The following is a 19,877-nucleotide window of genomic DNA, read 5'->3' as shown; positions in this document are numbered from 1 at the left end:
GATGTTTAGCTGAACAAACCGGAATGCTTGAAATATTTTACGGTTCCGTGGTATCACTGACAAGAGAAATAGTTAACATTTCAGATCCTGACCTTTTATTGGAACGACCTGATCCTCTCTCCACAGAAGCTGCCGGATCAGCTGAATATTTGCAGCATTTTCTGTCTTTGTTCCAGATTTGCAGCATCCGCAGTATTTTCCTGTTGGGCCAAAGGACAATGAGTTGCCTTTCCTGCACTGAGGGTTATTGCAGGTCTCTCTGGCTGTGATTTTCACTGATTATCCATCTCTGGGACCTTTATTAATCAATAGGACTGCCGTTTGTGGAGGGTTTCTGAAATCCTGTCAGGGTGCTGGAGTTAAAGTACACGGAGCCCTTACTCAATCTAAATGTAGGGCAGAACAGTCTCGAGGTGCTCAACGACCAGCCCAGTTTGTTTGTTCCTGTGAATACAACAGGATATAAACATAGACAGCTGCAAACACATGTTGCATTTCATTCATAAAGTCATCGAATCAGACAGCAGAGAAATGGCCCTTCAGCCCATCGCATCTGTGCCGGTCAAAAACAACCACCGAACCATTCTCATCCCATTCCCCAGTACTTGGAACATCGCCTCGTGTACCCTGGGATCGCAATTGCCCATCTAAACACTTCTTAGATATTATGAGGGTCTCTGCTCCACCAGCCTTTCAGGCAGCGAGTTCCAAACTCCCGCCTCCCTCCAGGGAAAGAGGTTTTCCAACAAACGGTTTCACAAGAAAAGCCTCTGCAGTCAGGAGCTGAAAAGGGAGAGATGACCCCTCTGTCATCTTGTACTCTGTGCCGCTATTAATAAAGTCATGACACTGTTTGATTTATAAACGACTCTTACAGCCTGCCCTGTCACCTTCAATGATTTGTATACATGTCCCGCTGTTCCTGCGCTCTTTCTTGGAAATCGACACTTTATTTTATATTGTTCTCTTCTGTTCTTCCTACAAAAATAAATCACTTCATTCCTTGTCTGCTACATGTCCTCCCATTGGACCAAACTGGCTGTGTCCTTCCGGAGTTTTAGTAGAATTTCTGTCGCGCTTTTTTACAACCATAGGGCGGCCCAAAACATTTCCAGGCAATGAAGTAGTTTTGAAATGTCGTCACTGTGCGAATTACTGAACTTTTGAACTGCCTGTTGGACAACTACAGAAATCCTCATATGGGGATGAGAAAGCGTTGCAGGTGTGGCTCTGTGGCGCAACGGATAGCGCGTTGGACTTCTAGTCGCTGACGTGATGAAACATTCAAAGGTTGTGGGTTCGAATCCCATCCGAGTCGGATTTTCGGTTTGAAGAAATCAGTAACAGGTTTATCAATGTTCCGAGATCAGTGTAACTGCCGTCCCGAACTTCCCTCTGAAAAGTGACTCCAGTCACTCTCCGCTTTCCCATCTGAGCAAAAAATATTTGTCAGTCAGTCTGTTCCCTCCTCAGACAAATATACCCGCGGGCAGTTTGTTCCTCACAGGCAGCTCCAAACAAGGATGATGTGAATCGACACTGAATGCTCACACCAACTCGTTTATTTCAGCTGTAATGAACAGCTCATGTTGCAGCTTTAGATCAGACAGTGGAGGATTATCACAGGCGCTCTGTCAGACTGCATAAGCCTTCAGACAGGTTTCCGACTGGACACATGGAATGAGCGGCCGTGTGAACATTAGTGGTTCAGGGGGAGATTTCTCACTTACCAGACTGGAGTTTCGATTCCATTCCATTCCCAGACCTTTCTCTTTCCTTGTCCTCTTGCTCATTTGCACTTTTCATTGTTCCATCAATGGTGGCCGCGTCTTCAGCTGTCTGAGCCTTGAGCTCTACAATTCATTCTAGAAAAATCTCCAGCTGTCTCTCCGCCGTCCAAGTGCAAAATGAATGAATGCAATTAGAAGCAAAAGACAAACAAACGGACGGGCAAGACACACTCCAAACAAAATGGAGAGAGATTTTATAATCTAAAATTACTGAGCTCGATGTTGAGGACGGAATTCTGTGGGAGGCTACTTAAATGTTGAGGTGGTTTTACTCGAGTTTCCGTTAATCTATATTGGAACACGGATGACCAAGGACAGAAAGGTGAGAGTGGGCAGGTGGAGAATTGAAATGACAAGTGGCAGGAAACTCAGAGTCAGGATTGTGGATTGACAGAGATTTCTCAAAGCGGTCACAGACTGTTATTTGGCCTGTTGAAGTCGATGAGACCAAATTGTGGCAGCAAATACAGGAGCTTAAACTGAAAAGCACAAGTGTCTCACTGGTTCACTTGGGATGAGTGTTTTGGGCCCTTGGATAATGAGGAGGCAGGAGGTAAAAAGGCAGGAGTTGCATCTCCTGCACTTGCAAAGAAAGTTGCAGATAGAAAGTGAGCGGATATTGGCGGTGGAGGGGATTGTCCCTTCAGTCTGGTGAATGGGGAGAGCAGGGGAGGGTGTTTTTGATGATGTCATAAATGGTCCCTGGAATACGGAGACTGACGGGCTGCAAGGTGAGAACAAGCGGCACCAAATCAGTTCAGCTCGACTTACACAGGACACAACAATGTCAGTAACGGAAAGATCTTTTGGGATAAGAGCAAGAGTTTTGCAACATCGTTCACTTTTATTTCCATTTCCCAGCTTAGCCGCTTTTCCTACAAATGTTGGCAGCGGTTGGACTTCCACCCGCATCCTCGAAGAGACTGAAACCTAAACCCATCTCCTCAGACCGCTCGGCCTCGCTATCCTAAAGGTTCATTGTTTCTGATACTGATGACTGGTGATTGGCATCTTGCTGTTTATCAGCTGAGTCCAGGATTTCACATTGAGAGAGAAGGAAATGATCCAATCACAGAGCTGGAACGCTGCTTCCAGTTTTCTCCCCACAGATGCTGTTTCATTTCTGAGCGTTTCCAGCATTTCCTGTGTTTATTATTTATGATTTTCAGCATTTGAAGTAATTTGCTTTGTGATTTGTGAACATTCTGAGCTGAGTTCAGGGGACTCGGTTTCCAAAATATTTTAAAAGTTATTTGACGGGATGTGGGTGTCGCTGAATCCGTCAACATTTATTGTCCAATATTAATTACCCTTAAGAATTTGGCGGTGACGTGAATCTTGAGCCACTGCAAGTCCATGTGGTGTATGTACACACACAGTGCTGTTAGGGAGGGAGTTCCGGGATTGTGAACCAGCCACAGAAAGGGTGATATATTTCCCAGGATGGTATGTGTCTCGGAGTGGAACTTGCAGGTGGTCGCTGTTTCTCTGTATCTGCTCCCCTTGTGTTTCCAGGTGAGAGGTCCCGCGGGTTTGGATGGAGCCTCACGGAGGAAAAGTCAATATTAGGGGTGGGATTCGAACACACGCCTTCAGAAAAGTCTGCGACCTGAACACTCGGCCACACTGGGAAAAACATGGGTAACAGCAAATTCCTGCGGATGCTGGAATCTGAAACGAAAGAGAAAGTGCTGGAAAATCTCAGCAAGTCGAGCAGCATCTGTAGGGAGAGAAAAGAGTTAACGTTTCGAGACCAATGACTCGGCTTTGACAAAGGGTCATTGGACTCGAAAGGTTAGGTCTTTTCTCTCCCTACAGATGCTGCCGGACCTACTGAGATTTTCCAGCATTTTCTCTTCCGGCCACGCTGACACACTGATGTGATAAACCGGTGAAGTGGGGATTGGGCCAAGCCGACTCGATGAGCCTCCTCTTGCACTGGAGGGGCTATGTGATAATTTAAACATGGTGAAAGCGGCAGCATCCGGACACAAGGACAAGGTAAGGTCTCAGGCCAGAGCAAGTGTCCTATGTGATGACACACAGAACATCAGAATTAAATTGGAGAAATACATTTATGGTGGACTCGTGCCATCTGGTGGCTGAACGGTAGCAGTGCGACACGGATACATTCATTCAGGAGCATTTTAAATTGGAGGGAAATAAGCTACGCAGAGATTTCGTCAGTGAGCGTTGGTGGTATAGTGGTGAGCATAGCTGCCTTCCAAGCAGTTGACCCGGGCTCGATTCCCGGCCATTGCAGTAGTAATTTGGAAGCGAACTTTTGCGCGACTTCGTGTGTTTCAAACCGAGAAAGAGAAACAGTTTCTAACTCAGAATGTAGGCGCAATTAGGGAGTGGAGTGAAATAAGTAACTTTCTCATCATTTTTAATATGGTTTCAATATGGACAGTGTTCCACTATTCACCCACAAGCCGTCAAACAACAGCTAAAAGCCGCAGCTTTTTCACTTCACCCTCATGAAGTGGACCAAACAGAGACACAACAGACACGTTACAGACCAGGATGGGATTTGAAGCCACGTGTACAGAGCACAATGGATTATTGTGCATCACCTTAACCACGTGGTACAGCTGCTTTACTTCAGGGCCCTTTCATAACCCTCAATCTAACTTCCTTGAGTTTGTTTCGCACAGTTGCTGATGTACAGAACACAGTCAAAGTGTAAATAAATAAAAATAATCTCTGAGTTCATTTGCGCTTGCGGCGCAACGGGAGCGCGCCTGACTCCAGGTCAGAAGGTTGCGTTGAAATCACATCAGGCGCACGGAATTTTTCTGCAGCCGGTTGCAGGAATTTCTCTCTGTGTGGGAATGTTCTCGAAATGACTCCATTCAAAAGCACGATGCAGGTAATATATTTCGTATTTACCCGCTTGAGCAAATTTCTCAAATATCAGGAGATTCAAAGTCGTCCTGTTGTAGCAGAATGACAGTTGACAAACAACAGCAATTTCTTTCTGCTCACTGTACACAGTTATCGTGATCTGTATTAAACAGCAGGAGCGGGAACCGCAGTCCGCAGTCTTCACCTTCACGGTGAGTCTGAATTTCAGTTTGGGGGTTTCAGAGAGAGTGGATGTCATTCCGGAAACTGAAGTCACTTTTCCTGTGAATGGAGGCGGATAAAGAGCCCTGGCCGACCTGAGAGTCCCCGAGCCTCCATGAATCTTCACAGCTCACAGGGTGAAGGGCTTTTCCACTTTGAAAATGACCATGTCCGGCAGCTGGAGCTTTCCCTTGTATTTTCTGGGATCTGGGAAAGAGCGGATCATCAAAAAACAGAAATGAAACACAAATAATCGCAGTATTTTTTCACGTGGGCTAAACATCAGCTCAGATGTTACAGCCGGTGGCCGCGTGGCCTAATGGATAAGGCGTCTGACTTCGGTGGTTCTATTGATGATGTGGAGATGCCGGCGTTGGACTGGGGTGAGCACAGTAAGAAGTCTTACAACACCAGGTTAAAGTCGAACAGGTTTGTTTCGATGTCACTAGCTTTCGGAGCGCTGCTCCTTCCTCAGGTGAATGAAGAGGTATGTTCCAGAAACATACTATCATCTATTGATGATATCAGACGAATGCAGGTTCGAGTCCTTCCGCGGTCGTTTTATACAGAAATCCGGTGGAACTTGTGCTGACAATCCAGTTTTCCCTCCTCTCTCATCTTAGTCTTTCGTTTACCCCCGAATGAATCTACAATATCTGATTGATTTGGATAAAGAATTGAATAAAATATTATGTATCAATCGGTTCAATACAATTCTGTGGAGGGAATTCTAATGTCCTCAGGAAGATGGTTACAGCCATAGATGTTTCAGCATGCACACTGACCCTTCGGCCCAGCTTGACCATGCCGCCCAGTTTCTATCACGAAGCTAGTCCCATTTGCCCGCATTTAGCCCACATCCCTCTTTTTCCCCCAGGGGGGAGGGTCTTGACAGGATAAATGCTGAGAAGCTGGTTCACCATGTGGGAGGGTCTAGGACCAGAAGGAATAATCTCAGAGTAACTGGCCGCCCATTTCAACCAGAAATGAGGAGTAGTTTCTTCTCTAGGAGTATAGAGCATCTGTAGAAATGTTTGTATGAACCGAATATGGCTGTAGAGGGTGAATCATAGAATAATAGACGTTTACAGCATGGAAACAGGCCCTTCGGCCCAACCAGTCCATGCCGCCCAGTTTTTACCATTAAGCTAGTCCCAGTTGCCCGCACTTGGCCCATAACCCTCTATACCCATCTTACCCATGTAACTATCTAAATGCTTTTTGAAAGACACAATTGTACCCGCCTCTACTACTACCTCTGGCAGCCCATTCCAGACACTCACTACCATCTGAGTGAAGAAATTGCCCCTCTGGGCCCTTCTGAATCTCTCCCCTCTCACCTTAAACCTATGCCCTCTAGTTTTAGACTCCCCTACCTTTGGGAAAAGATGTTGACTATCTACCTTATCTATGCCCCTCATTATTTTATAGACCTCTATAAGATCACCCCTAAGCCTCCTACGCTCCAGGGAAAAAAGTCCCAGTCTATCCAGCCTCTCCTTATAACTCAAACCATCAAGTCCCGGCAACATCCTAGTAAATCTTTTCTGCACTCTTTCTAGTTTAATAATATCCTTTCTATAATAGGGTGACCAGAACTGCACACAGTATTCCAAGTGTGGCCGTACCAATGTCTTGTACAACTTCAACAAGACGTCCCAACTCCTATATTCAATGTTCTGACCAATGAAACCAAGCATGCCGAATGCCTTCTTCACCACCCTGTCCACCTGCGACTCCACCTTCAAGGAGCTATGAACCTGTACTCCTAGATCTCTTTGTTCTATAACTCTCCCCAACGCCATACCATTAACTGAGTAGGTCCTGGCCTGATTCGATCTGCCAAAATGCATCACCTCACATTTATCTAAATTAAACTCCATCTGCCATTCGTCGGCCCACTGGCCTAATTGATCAAGATCCCGTTGCAATCCTAGATAACCTTCTTCACTATCCACTGTGCCACCAATCTTGGTGTCATCTGCAAACTTACTAACCATGCCTCCTAAATTCTCATCCAAATCATTAATATAAATCACAAATAACAGTGGACCCAGCACCGATCCCTGAGGCACACCACTGGTCACAGGCCTCCAGTTTGAAAAACAACCCTCTACAACCACCCTCTGCCTTCTGTCGTCCAGCCAATTTTGAATCCAATTGGCAACCTCACCCTGGATCCCGTGAGCTTTAACCTTCTGCAACAACCTACCATGCGGTACCTTGTCAAAGGCTTTGCTAAAGTCCATGTAGACAACGTCTACTGCACTGCCCTCATCTACCTTCTTGGTCACCCCCTCAAAAAACTCAATCAAATTTGTGAGACATGATTTTCCACGCACAAAGCCACGCTGACTGCCCCGAATCAGTCCTTGCCTCTCTAAATGCTTGTAGATCCTGTCTCTCAGAATACCTTCTCGCAACTTACCTACTACAGACGTTAGGCTCACCGGTCTGTAGTTCCCAGGCTTTTCCCTGCTGCCCTTCTTAAACAAGGGCACAACATTCGCCACTCTCCAATCTTCAGGCACGTCACCTGTGGCTGCCGATGATTCAAATATCTCTGTTAGGGGACCCGCAATTTCCTCCCTAGCCTCCGACAACATCCTGGGATACATTTCATCAGGTCCCGGGGATTTATCTACCTTGATGCGCTTTAAGACTTCCAGCACCTCCTCCTCTGTAATATGCACACTTCTCAAGACATCACTATTTATTTCCCTTAGTTTCCATAACATCCATGCCTTTCTCCACCGTGAATACCGATGAGAAATATTAATTCAGGATCTCACCCAACTCTTGTGGCTCTGCACATAGATGTCCTTGTTGATCCGGAAGAGGCCCTACTCTGTCCCTAGTTACTCTTTTCCCCTTTATGTATCTGTAGAATCTCTTTGGATTCGCCCTTGCATTATTTGCCAAAGCAATTTCATGTCCCCTTTTTGCCCTCCTGATTTCCCTCTTAACTCTATTTCGACAATCTCTATACTCTTCAAGGGATCCACTTGATCCCAGTTGCTTATGTACGTCATATGCCTCCTTCTTCTTTTTGACCAGAGTCTCAATATCTCGAGTCATCCAGGGTTCCCTACTTCTACCAGCCTTGCCCTTCACTCTAAAGGGAATGTGCGTACCCTGCACCCTGGTTAACACATTTTTAAAAGCCTCCCATTCACCAGCCGTCCCTTTGCCTGCCAACAGTCTCCCCCAATCTACCTCTGCAAGTTCCTGCCTGATACCATCAAAATTGGCCTTGCCCCAATTAAGAATTTTAACTCTTGGGCCAGACCTATCATTCTCCATAGCTATCTTAAAACTAATGGAATTATGGTCACTTGTCCCAAAGTGATCCCTCACTAGCACTTCTGTCACTTGCCCTTCCTTATTTCCCAAGACGAGGTCAAGTTTTGCCCCCTCTCTAGTCGGTCCATCCACATACTGAATGAGAAATTCCTCCTGAATACACTCAACAAATTTCCCTCCATCCAAGCCCCGAATGCTATGGCTGTCCCAGCCAATGTTGGGAAAGTTAAAGTCCCCTACTACTACCACCCTATTATTCTTGCAGCTATCTGTAATCTCCTTACATATTTGCTCCTCAATTTCCTACTGACTATTTGGGGGCCTGTAGGACAGTCCTACCAAGGTGATCTCTCCCTTCTTATTTTTCAGTTCCACCCATATAGACTCAGTGGGCGAACCCTCGGATATATCCCCTCTAAGTACTGCCGTGATGTTCTCCCTAATCAAAAACGTCACTCCCACTCCTCTCTTACCTCCTGTTCTATCCTTTCTATAGCATCTGTACCCCGGAACATTGAGCTGCCAGTCCTGCCCCTCCCTTAGCCATGTTTCAGTCATAGCTATAATATCCCAGTCCCATGTGCCCGTCCATGCCCTGAGTTCATCCGCTTTGCCCGTCAGGCCCCTTGCATTGAAATAAATGCAGTTTAATGTAGACCTTCCTTGCTCTCTGCCCTGCTTTCTCTGGTCATGCTTTACACACTCTCCCTTCCTGCCTTTTGTTTCTGTCCCCACTGACTTCCTACATCGGTTCCCATCCCCCTGGCACATTAGTTTAAACCCTCCCCAACTGCACTAGCAAACACCCCCCCGAGAACATTGGTTCCAGTCCCACCCAGATGCAGACTGTCCGATTTGTACAGGTCCCACCTCCCCCAGAATCGGTCCCAATGTCCCAGGAATTTGAAACCCTCCCTCTTGCACCATCTCTCAAGCCACGTATTCATCCTAGCTATCCTGTCATTCCTACTCTGACTATCACGTGGCACTGGTAGCAATCCTGAGATTACTACCTTTGAGGTCCTACTTTTTAGTTTAACTCCTAACTCCCTAAATTCAGCTTGTAGGACCTCATCCCGTTTTTTACCTATATCGTTGGTGCCTATATGCACCACGACAGCTGGCTGTTCACCCTCCCCCTCCAGAATGCCCTGCAGCCGCTCCGAGACATCCTTGACCTTTGCACCAGGGAGGCAACATACCAACCTGGATTCTCGTTTGCGTCCGCAGAAACGCCTGCCTATTCCCCTTACAATTGAATCCCCTATCACTATAGCTCTGCCACTCTTTTTCCAGTCCTTCTGTGCAGCAGAGCCAGCCACGGTGCCATGAACCTGGCAGCTGCCACCTTCCCCTGGTGAGCCATCTCCCCCAACAGTTTCCAAAACGGTAAATCTGTTTTGGAGGGAGATGACCGCAGGGCATCCCTGCACTGCCTTCCTACTCTCCCTCTGTCTGTTGGTCACCCTTTCCCTATCTGCCTCAGTAATTTTAATCTGCGGTGTGACCAACTCACTGAATGTGCTTTCCACAACTTCCTCAGCATCGCGGATGCTCCAAAGTGAGTCCATCCGCAGCTCCAGAGCCGTCAAGCGGTCAAACAGGAGCTGCAGTTGGACACACTTCTTGCAGATGAAGGAGTCAGGGACACCAGAAGGGTCCCTGACTTGCCACATCTCACAAGAGGAGCATGACACGGGTCTGAGCTCTCCTGCCATGACTTAAACCTGAAGTTAAATTTCAACTACACTACACAGCTAAGAGAAAGTCAAAGAGAGAGAAATCACTTACCAGTTACAAGCCAATCACTTACCTGCTGGCTGTGATGTAATTGCTCCAGAGACTCCCTCACAGCTCTGCTTCTCTGCACCTCCTTCGGGTGAGCACCAAATTCCCTTAACTAGTTAATTAATTTACTGAATTAATTTGATTTTTTTTTTTTTTTTGTCACTCCCCTCTTACCCGAACTTAGCCTTACCCAAACTCAGATACACTCTGTTTGCCTTCAGCACTCCGTTGCTATAGGCACTTCAGCCACACCCTTTGTATCCTTCCTGATTTACAGTCAGCTAATAGGCCTGCTCCCAAAACTGACCTCTCTCCCGAACAGCTGACCTGCAAGGTAAGGAAGTGGTTAAGCAGTACTTACCTCACCCACGGCACGCCCTTTTAAACTGTCCCCTCTGCCTCGCAGCTCCCTCGCTTTTTGAAACTCCCGCGCTGTTTCCAAGGTCCCGGCTCCCTCTCTCTCCCGAACAGCTGACCTGCATGGTAAGGAAGTGGTTAAGCAGTACTTACCTCACCCACGGCGCGCCCTTCTAAACTGTCCACTCTGCCTCGCAGCTCCCGCGCTTTTTGAAACTCCCGCGCTGTTTCCAAGGTCCCGGCTCCCTCTCCCTCCCGAACAGCTGACCTGCAAGGTAAGGAAGTGGTTAAGCAGTACTTACCTCACCCACGGCGCGCCCTTTTAAACTGTCCCCTCTGCCTCGCAGCTCCCGCGCTTTTTAAACTCCCGCGCTGTTTCCAAGGTCCCGGCTCCCTCTCCCTCCCGAACAGCTGACCTGCAAGGGAAGGAAGTGGTTAAGCAGTACTTACCTCACCCACAGCGCGCCCTTTTAAACTGTCCCCTCTGCCTCGCAGCTCCCGCGCTTTTTAAACTCCCGCGCTGTTTCCAAGGTCCCGGCTCCCTCTCCCTCACGAACAGCTGACCTGCAAGGGAAGGAAGTGGTTAAGCAGTACTTACCTCACCCACAGCGCGCCCTTTTAAACTGTCCCCTCTGCCTCGCAGCTCCCGCGCTTTTTGAAACTCCCGCGCTGTTTCCAAGGTCCCGGCTCCCTCTCTCTCCCGAACAGCTGACCTGCAAGGTAAGGAAGTGGTTAAGCAGTACTTACCTCACCCACGGCGCGCCCTTTTAAACTGCCCCTCTGCCTCGCAGCTCCCGCGCTTTTTAAACTCCCGCGCTGTTTCCAAGGTCCCGGCTCCCTCTCCCTCCCGAACAGCTGACCTGCAAGGGAAGGAAGTGGTTAAGCAGTACTTACCTCACCCACAGCGCGCCCTTTTAAACTGTCCCCTCTGCCTCGCAGCTCCCGCGCTTTTTGAAACTCCCGCGCTGTTTCCAAGGTCCCGGCTCCCTCTCTCTCCCGAACAGCTGACCTGCAAGGTAAGGAAGTGGTTAAGCAGTACTTACCTCACCCACGGCGCGTCCTTTTAAACTGCCCCTCTGCCTCGCAGCTCCCGCGCTTTTTGTAACTCCCACGCTGTTTCCAAGGTCCCGGCTCCCTCTCTCTCCCGAACAGCTGACCTGCAAGGTAAGGAAGTGGTTAAGCAGTACTTACCTCACCCACGGCGCGCCCTTTTAAACTGTCCCCTCTGCCTCGCAGCTCCCGCGCTTTTTGAAACTCCCGCGCTGTTTCCAAGGTCCCGGTTCCCTCTCTCCCGAACAGCTGACCTGCAAGGTAAGGAAGTGGTTAAGCAGTGGGTCAGTTAATTTGTTGAAGGCTGCCACAGACAGATTTTTTTAAAATTTAGAGTACCCAAACATTTTTTCCAACTAAGGGGCAATTTTGCAACCAATCCACCGACCCTGCACATCTTTTGGTTGTGGGAGCGAAACGCACCCAAACACAGGGAGAATATGCAAACTCGACGCAGATAGTGACCCAGAGCTGGGATCGAACATGGCCCTTCGGTGCCGTGAGGCAGCTGTATAAACTACTGAACCACCGTGCTGCCCTTGAGACAGATTTTTAATCAGTCAAGGAAAGCAAGGATTATGGGGATAAGGCGGGATACTGGGTTTGAGGATTATATCAGTTCAGACATAACCTCTTTGAATGGTGGAGCAGACACGATTGGCCGAATGGGCCACTTCTGCTCCTCCGTCTTACAGTGTAATGAGATCTTCTGATGAACTTGATTTCACGGCTGGGCGGCCGGTTCTGGAAAGACAAAATCTGCCAGCAGTGCCCCAGATGAAGCTGGCGTCTGGTTTGGAGTTTCTGAAGCCGCAAGTTTTCATGGTGCCAAACTCCTGCCCAAAGCTGGTGTCGTGATTTAAATCGATTATCAGACAGAGGATTAGGAATATCGGTATAGAGAATGGTGCAAGAAGATTCACTCCTCAGTGCATTCCAGACCCGAAGCACTCGTTGTGCAAAAGTGCTTCTTTTTCAAACATCACAGCTGCTTCCTTTGCAAATCAACGGAAATCTGTGCCCTCTCATTCTTGCTCTTTTTACTCGGGGGAACTGTTTCTCTCTAGTTACTCCGCCTAGCCCCCTCCTGATTTTGAACATCTCCATCATATCTCCTCTCTGCCTTATGCTCTCCAAGGAGAACGTTCCCAATATCTCCAATCTAGCCTCCTAAATGGAATCAATCCTGTAAACCTCTTCTGCACGCTGCCCAATACGTCCACAGCCTTCCAATATTGTGGCTCCCAGAGCTGTGCAAAATATTCCATCTGATGTCTAACTGGTGCCTTGTACAGATTCAGCATAACCTCCTTGCTCTTGTTCTCTTTTCCATTCGTAAATAAGCATAAGATTTGCTTTATTACCTGCTCTCTCCACCTGTCCACCTTCAATGATCTATCCACATACACACCCAGCTCTGTCTGCTCCTTCATCCCATAAATAGTTGAGGGGCAGCACGGTAGCATAGTGGTTAGCACTATGGCTTCACAGCGTCGGGTCTCAGGTTCGATTCCCGCTTGGTGTTCTCCGTGGGTTTCGGCTGGGAGCTCCGGTTTCCTCCCACACTCCAAAGATGTGCAGATTAGGTGGATCGGCCATGCTAAATTGCACTTAGGTTAGATGGGGTTGCTGGGATGTGGGGATAGGGTGGAGGTGTGGGCTTCATGGGGGTGCTCTTTGAAAAACCGGTGCAGATTCTATCGTCCGAATGGCCACCTTCTGCACTGTAAATTGTGTGATTCTATACTTCCCTACCGAAATGCATCATCTCACACGTCTCCAGATTGAAAATCATCTTTTGTTGTTTGAAGTTCTAGACTGTCCGCGTCTCAGTTTTCAAAATTTCCAAGTCTGTACCATCCCCAAATTTGAAACTGTTCCCTGTACACCATGATCTACAAATTGTTATATATCAGGGCAAGCAAATGTTCCAGTAGGAACCCATGTGAAACACTACAAACCTTCTTCCAGTCCGAAAAGTCTCTATTGACCATTATATTCTATTTCTGATTATTCAACCACATTTATATCCATATTGCTACTGTCCCTTTTATTCCAGGAGCTACACATTTCGCTAATTCTGTGCAGTTTTGGTTTCCTTATTTAGGGAAAGATGTAAATACGTTGGAAACGGTTCAGGAAGGTTTCCTCGATTGGTGGAGAGAATCCTTCGTGACAGGATATACTCCCATTTGGAAGCAAATGGACGTATTAGTGAGAGGCAGCATGGTTTTGTGTCTCACTAACTTGATAGAGTTTTTCGAAGAGGTCACAAAGATGATTGATGCAGGTAGGGCAGTGGATGTTGTCTATATGGACTTCAGTAAGGCCTTTGACAAGGTCCCTTATGGTAGAGTAGTATAAAAGGTGAAGTCACACCGGATCAGGGGTGAGCTGGCAAGGTGGATACAGAACTGGCTAGGTCATAGAAGGCAGAGAGTAGCAATGGAAGGGTGCTTTTCTAATTGGAGGGCTGGGACTAGTGTTGTTCTGCAGGGATCAGTGCTGGGACCTTTGCTGTTTGTAGTGTGTATAAATGATTTGGAGGGAAATGTAACTGGTCTGATTAGCAAGTTTGCAGATGACACAAAGGTTGGGGGAATTGCAGATAGCGACGAGGTCTGTCAGAGGATACAGTAGGATTTAGCCCGTTTGCCGACTTGGGCGGAGAGATGGCAGATGGAGTTTAATCCGGACAAATGTGAGGTAATGCATTTTGGAAGGTCTAATGCAGGTAGGGAATATACAGTATTGAAAGTCAGAGCGATCTATGTCTACAGGTCCAGAGGTCACTGAAAGGGGCAACACAGGTGGAGAAGGTAGTCAGAACGGCATACGGCATGCTTGCCTTCATTGACCGGGGCATTTAGTACAAGAATTGGCAAGTCATGTTGCAGCTGTGTAGAACCTTAGTTAGGCCACACTTGGCGTATCGTGTTCAATTCTGGTCGCCGCACTACCAGAAGGATGTGGAGGCTTTCGAGAGGGTGCAGAAGAGATTTACCAGGATGTTGCCTGTTATGGAGGGCATTAGCTATGAGGAGCGTTTGAATAAACTCGGTTTGTTCTCACTGGAACGACGGACGTTGAGGGGCGACCTGATAGAGGTCTACAAAACTATGAGGGGCATAGACAGAGTGGATAGTCAGAGGCTTTTCCCCATTGTAGAGGGGTCAATTATTAGGGGGCATAGGTTTAAGGTGCGAGGGGCAAGGTTTGGAGTAGATGTACGAGGCAAATTTTTAACACAGAGGGTAGTGGGTGCCTGGAACTCGCTACCGGAGGAGGTGGTGGAAGCAGGGACGATAGTGATATTTAAGGGGCATCTTGACAAATACATGAATAGGATGGGAATCGAGGGATACGGACCCAGGAAGTGTAGAAGATTTTAATTTAGTTGGGCAGCATGGTCGGCACACGCTTGGAGGGCCGAAGGGCCTCTTCCTGTGCTGTACTTTTCTTTGTTCTTTGTTGGTCTTTGAGCGGGTTTGCTATTGAGGAAAGGTGAGACAGACTGCACTTGTTTCCAGTGGAGATGTGAAGTGTGACAGTTGATCAGATTGAAGTACAACAGATTTTGAATGGTCTTGACAAAGTGGACGTGGAAAGGATGTCATTGCTTGTGGGTGAGAGCAGAACTACTGGGCAGCGAATAACAAGCAATTAACACGGTTTCGATTCCCGGTCATCGCAATAATGGTTTGATCGGAAGCGTTTGCGTGATTTCGTGGGTTTCACACTGAGGAAACAGAGCTGGAAGAAGAGGCTGGAGGGAGGACTCCGGGTAAAATTCCTCTTCTCTTGTAGTAAATAGTCTGGATGGATTGTTCACATCCGTCCGAGAGTGGAAACTGGGATCTCCGCTCTTATTCTGGTTTATTATTGGATATTGTTTAATATCCTGATTGCCCCTCTGTGGGATATTCCATAAGACCATAAGACCATAAGACATAGGAGTGGAAGTAAGGCCATTCGGCCCATCGAGCCCACTCCACCATTCAATCATGGCTGATTTCAACTCCATTTACCCGCTCTCTTTCCATAGCCCTTAATTCCTCGAGAAATCAAGAATTTATCAACTTCTGTCTGAAAGATACTCAACATCCCGGCCTCCACCGCCCTTTGTGGCAATGAATTCCACACACACACCACTCTCTGGCTGAATAAATTTCTCCTCATCTCTGTTCTAGAGTGACTCCCTTTAATTCTAACGCTGTGCCCCCGGGTCCTAGTCTCCCCTGCTAATGGAAACAACTCCCTTCATCCACCCTATCTAAGCCATTTATTATCTTGTAAGTTTCTGTTAGATCTCCCCTCAACCTCCTAAACTCCAATGAATATAATCCCAGGATTCTCAGACGTTCATCGTATGTTAGGCCTACCATTCCTGGGATCATCCGTGTGAATCTCCGCTGGAACCGCTCCAGTGCCAGTATGTCCTTCCTGAGGCGTGGGGCCCAATATTGCTCACAGTATTCTAAATGGGGCCTAACTAATGCTTTATAAAGCTTCAGAAGTACATCCCTGTTTTTATATTCCAAGCCTCTTGAGATGAATGACAACATTGCACTTGCTTTCTTAATTACGGACTCAACTTGCAAGTTTACCTTTAGAGAATCCTGGACTAGGACTCCCAAGTCCCTTTGCACTTCAGAATTATGAATTTTGTCACCGTTTAGAAAATAGTCCACGCCTCTATTCTTTTTTCCAAAGTGCAAGACCTCGCACTTGCCCACGTTGAATTTCATCAGCCATTTCTTGGACCACTCTGCTAAACTGTCTAGATCTTTCTGCAGCCTCCCCACCTCCTCCATACTACCTGCCCCTCCACCTATCTTCGTATAATCGGCAAACTTAGCCAGAATGCCCTCAGTCCCGTTATCTCGATCGTTAATATATAAAGAGAACAGCTGTGGTCCCAACACTGAAGTTATATTCCTGGAAGTTATTATATAAACTTTTCCTCTTCTCGCTGTTAAAGGATTTTCAAACATTGAAACACTCCTGGTTCTATCTTTACCAAATGCCATGACTGTGTTAATAAAACATAACCCATTCCAATCAGTGGAGATGTGATGTTGGCACCAATAAAACTCACGCACCACAGCAACAGGACTCTGTTTCCCGCCGAGAGAGTCGATTGAAGAGCTTCCAATTTCGTTACTTTGAACTTCACAGTGATGTAATGCTGTCTGCTTCATTCCCGGGACAATTTTCCGGATCACACTGGAAGCAACACTTTGATTCTAATTTACTGAAAAGAAAATGTGGATGTGCTGGGGAAGAGCGACTTGTTTACTTTTGGTGTGAGTGAGAATAAAAACAGCAGAGGATGGTTTCGATACATCGACCTCTGGGTTATGGGCCCAGCACGCTTCCGCTGCGCCACTCTGCTCTTTAGTTCCACCGTGTCCACAATTGCTGTTCTGTGCCAGCCAGATAACTAGTCACTGCCTCCATTTTTTCCTTCAATCAAGAACCCACGTGTTGTGAAGCTCACTCTTGCAGGACAATAACACGGATCATCAGCACGTCTGTAACAGACAGAGGACAGAGAAAGACACACCGAAAAGCAGGAAGAGACTATCAGGACAAACACACAATGAGTCACAGAATAGGTGCCGAGCAAACCAGCAAGATATTGAGATAGAACAACTAACTATTTAGTAAAATGTGTTTTCTGTTTTACAATGATAGGCCCCGTTTGTAAATATATATCCTGCTGTGCAATTGTGCTCTGCGTTGTGTAACCGTGCTCTCTGATGTGTAACTGCAAACTCTGATGTGTAACAGTGCTCCCGGCTGTGTAAATCTGCTCTCTGCTGTTTAACTGTCCTCTCTGCTGTGTAACTGAGCTCTCTGCTGTGTAACTGTGCTTTCTGCTGTGTAACTGAGCTCTCTGCTGTGTAACTGTGCTTTCTGCTGTGTAACTGAGCTTTCTGCTGTGTAACTGAGCTCTCTGCTGTGTAACTGTGCTCTCTGCTGTGTAACTGTGCTCTATGCAGTGTAACAGAGCTCTCTGCTGTGTAAGTGAGCTCTCTGCTGTGTAACTGTGCTTTATGCTGTGTAACTGTGCTCTCTGCTGTGTAACTGTGCTCTCTGCTGTGTAACTGAGCTCTCTGCTGTGTAACTGAGCTCTCTGCTGTGTAACTGAGGTCTTTGCCGTTTAACCGTGCTTTCTGCTGTGCAATTGAGCTACCTGATGTGTAACTGCACTCTCTGCTGTGTAACTGTGCACCCTGATGTGTAACTGTGCTCTCTGCTGTGTAACTGAGCTCTCTGCTGTGTAACTGAGCTCTCTGCTGTGTAACTGAGGTCTTTGCCGTTTAACCGTGCTTTCTGCTGTGCAATTGAGCTACCTGATGTGTAACTGCACACTCTGCTGTGTAACTGTGCTCTCGGCTGTGTAACTGTGCTCTCTGCTGTGTAACCGTGCTCTCTGCTGTGTAACTGCGCTCTCTGCTGTATACCCGTGCTTTCTGCTGTGCAATTGAGCTACCTGATGTGTAACAGCACTCTCGGCTGTGTAACTGTGCACCCTGATGTGTAACTGCACACTCTGCTGTGTAACTGTGCTCTCTGCTGTGTAACTGTGCTCTCTGCTGTGTAACTGTGCTCCCTGCTGTGTAACTGTGCCCTCTGATGTGTAACCGTGCTCTCTCCTCAGTCCCGTTATCTAGATCGTTAATATATAAACACACAATGACACTAACACACAATGACACACAGAATAGGTGCCGAGCAAACCAGCAAGATATTGAGATAGAAAAACTAACTATTTAGTAAAATGTGTTTTCTGTTTTTGTGGTCCCTGCTGTGTAACCGTGCTCCCTGCTGTGTAACTGTACTCCCTGCTGTGAAACCGTGCTTTCTGCCGTGTAACTGTGCTCTCTGCTGTGTAACTGTGCTCTCTGCTGTGTAATTGTGCTCCCGGCTGTTTAACTGAGCTCTCTGCTGTCTAACTGAGCTCTCTGCTGTCTAACTGAGCTCTCTGCTGTGTAACTGAGCTCTCTGCTGTCTAACTGAGCTCTCTGCTGTGTAACTGTGCATCCTGCTGTGTAACTGTGCTCTGTGCTCTTTAACTGTTCTCTCTCTGTCCTGGAACCGTGCCTCTGCCGGGGACAGATCTTCACTGTGGTTGTGTCAAACCATTCCCTGTTGTGTAAATGTGTTCCCAGTTGTGGAAATATGATCCGTATGAAGCAGAACCTTTCTCCGCCATTACTGAGACTAAATTTCAATTCTAGATTTATTAAATCTTGTCACGAAAGGTGAGTTCAGGCCTCTGGATTCCCAGTCCAGCGACATAACCTTCTGTTCCTGTTATCAAAACAGTTCGTTCATCTCAACATTCTCAATACTGAGAAGTCGTGGCGCCAAATCTAATGTTTTTTTCCCCACGCAGATTCAATCCCTACTCATCGAATGACTGGGACACCGTTCATCGCATTACTGCAATCCCGCGTGTCTGGTTTTACAATGCTTTCTATAGAACGAATTGGCAGCACAGATATAAGCTGCGATGGCCGAGTGGTTAAGGCGTTGGGCTCGAAATCCAATGGGGTTTCCCCGCGTAGGTTCGAACCCTACTCGCAGCGAAATAATGGCAATGTTGGAGCCATTTGTTCGAAAAATGCGGTGTTGTTTTCATCATTCAATGTTTTCTGTTGAAATGTCATTACATAAGAATCTTCTTGTGCCCTGAAGCTGTGTTTCTAATTCTGCTTTCGCTCTGAATTTTCTGATTTGTCAGGACAATATCACCACTTCAGTAACGTTCATATTAACTTCATCAGGAACCAGAATTGTGAAAATTCACAAAGCAATGTGAAATTTATTTTTGTCACATCTTTTGCCAGAATTTATCATATGTCAGAATTTTTAATGTCTCTTATTGTGAAACTGACCAGCCGAACTGAAAGTTCTAAATAAAGCAGCGCAACAAATTGAAGGCTTGTCAACAGCCGGGAAGGGAGCAATGCTCCCCATATACCGTCACTGCTGACTCACCATGGCCCAACTATTGTTTATCTTCACTTTGCATTTGCTTGAGAAACTGTTTTTAATCATTCTTACAATGTTTATGTTATTTCACTCCAATTTAAGAATGTTCCGAAAGTGTCCGTGTCGCACGGCTCCCGTTCAGCCAGGAGATGGCACCAGTCCACAATACATTTATTGATGCTATTTATTTCTGATGTTCTGTGTGTAACAACAATCGCTTATTGTCACAAGTCGGCTTCAGTGAAGTTACTGTGAAAAGCCACTTTCCGGCGCCTGTTTCGGCAGGCCGTACGGAACCATTACATAGGACTCTTACTGCTCCCTGAGACCTCAACTCGTTCTTGTGTCCCGATGCTGCCGTTTGTAACCTGCTTAAATCATCACTTTTATTAATTAGTCATCATTTTGTAAGTAACCTAGGTGCTAATTTCACCAGGTACCAGGAGTGTCCATAACACAGTTTGTAAACCGAAATGTACTTGTCTAATTTTTCTGGCCCGGATAACCCAGCTGTTT

The 19,877-nt window shown here is 46.9% G+C and overlaps 3 non-coding genes across 3 annotated transcripts; all 3 read left to right on the top strand.

The window, feature by feature from the left end:
* The first annotated feature begins 1,226 nt into the window (after window positions 1–1,226).
* On the top strand, window positions 1,227–1,318 carry trnar-ucu (transfer RNA arginine (anticodon UCU)). Its single transcript is given in 2 exon segments — window positions 1,227–1,263; window positions 1,283–1,318. It is a non-coding gene; the product is annotated as a tRNA-Arg (tRNA).
* Window positions 1,319–3,980: 2,662 nt separating this feature from the next.
* Window positions 3,981–4,052, top strand: trnag-ucc (transfer RNA glycine (anticodon UCC)). Its single transcript has one exon. It is a non-coding gene; the product is annotated as a tRNA-Gly (tRNA).
* A 14,821-nt stretch (window positions 4,053–18,873) lies between these two features.
* On the top strand, window positions 18,874–18,955 carry trnas-cga (transfer RNA serine (anticodon CGA)). The gene has a single exon. It is a non-coding gene; the product is annotated as a tRNA-Ser (tRNA).
* Window positions 18,956–19,877: the final 922 nt, after the last annotated feature.

Source organism: Scyliorhinus torazame, chromosome 24 (genome assembly GCF_047496885.1).
Source record: "Scyliorhinus torazame isolate Kashiwa2021f chromosome 24, sScyTor2.1, whole genome shotgun sequence".
Taxonomy (NCBI): Eukaryota; Metazoa; Chordata; class Chondrichthyes; order Carcharhiniformes; family Scyliorhinidae; genus Scyliorhinus; species Scyliorhinus torazame.
The sequence above is the reverse complement of the archived record's forward strand: the minus strand, read 5'-3'. Positions and strand labels throughout refer to the sequence as shown.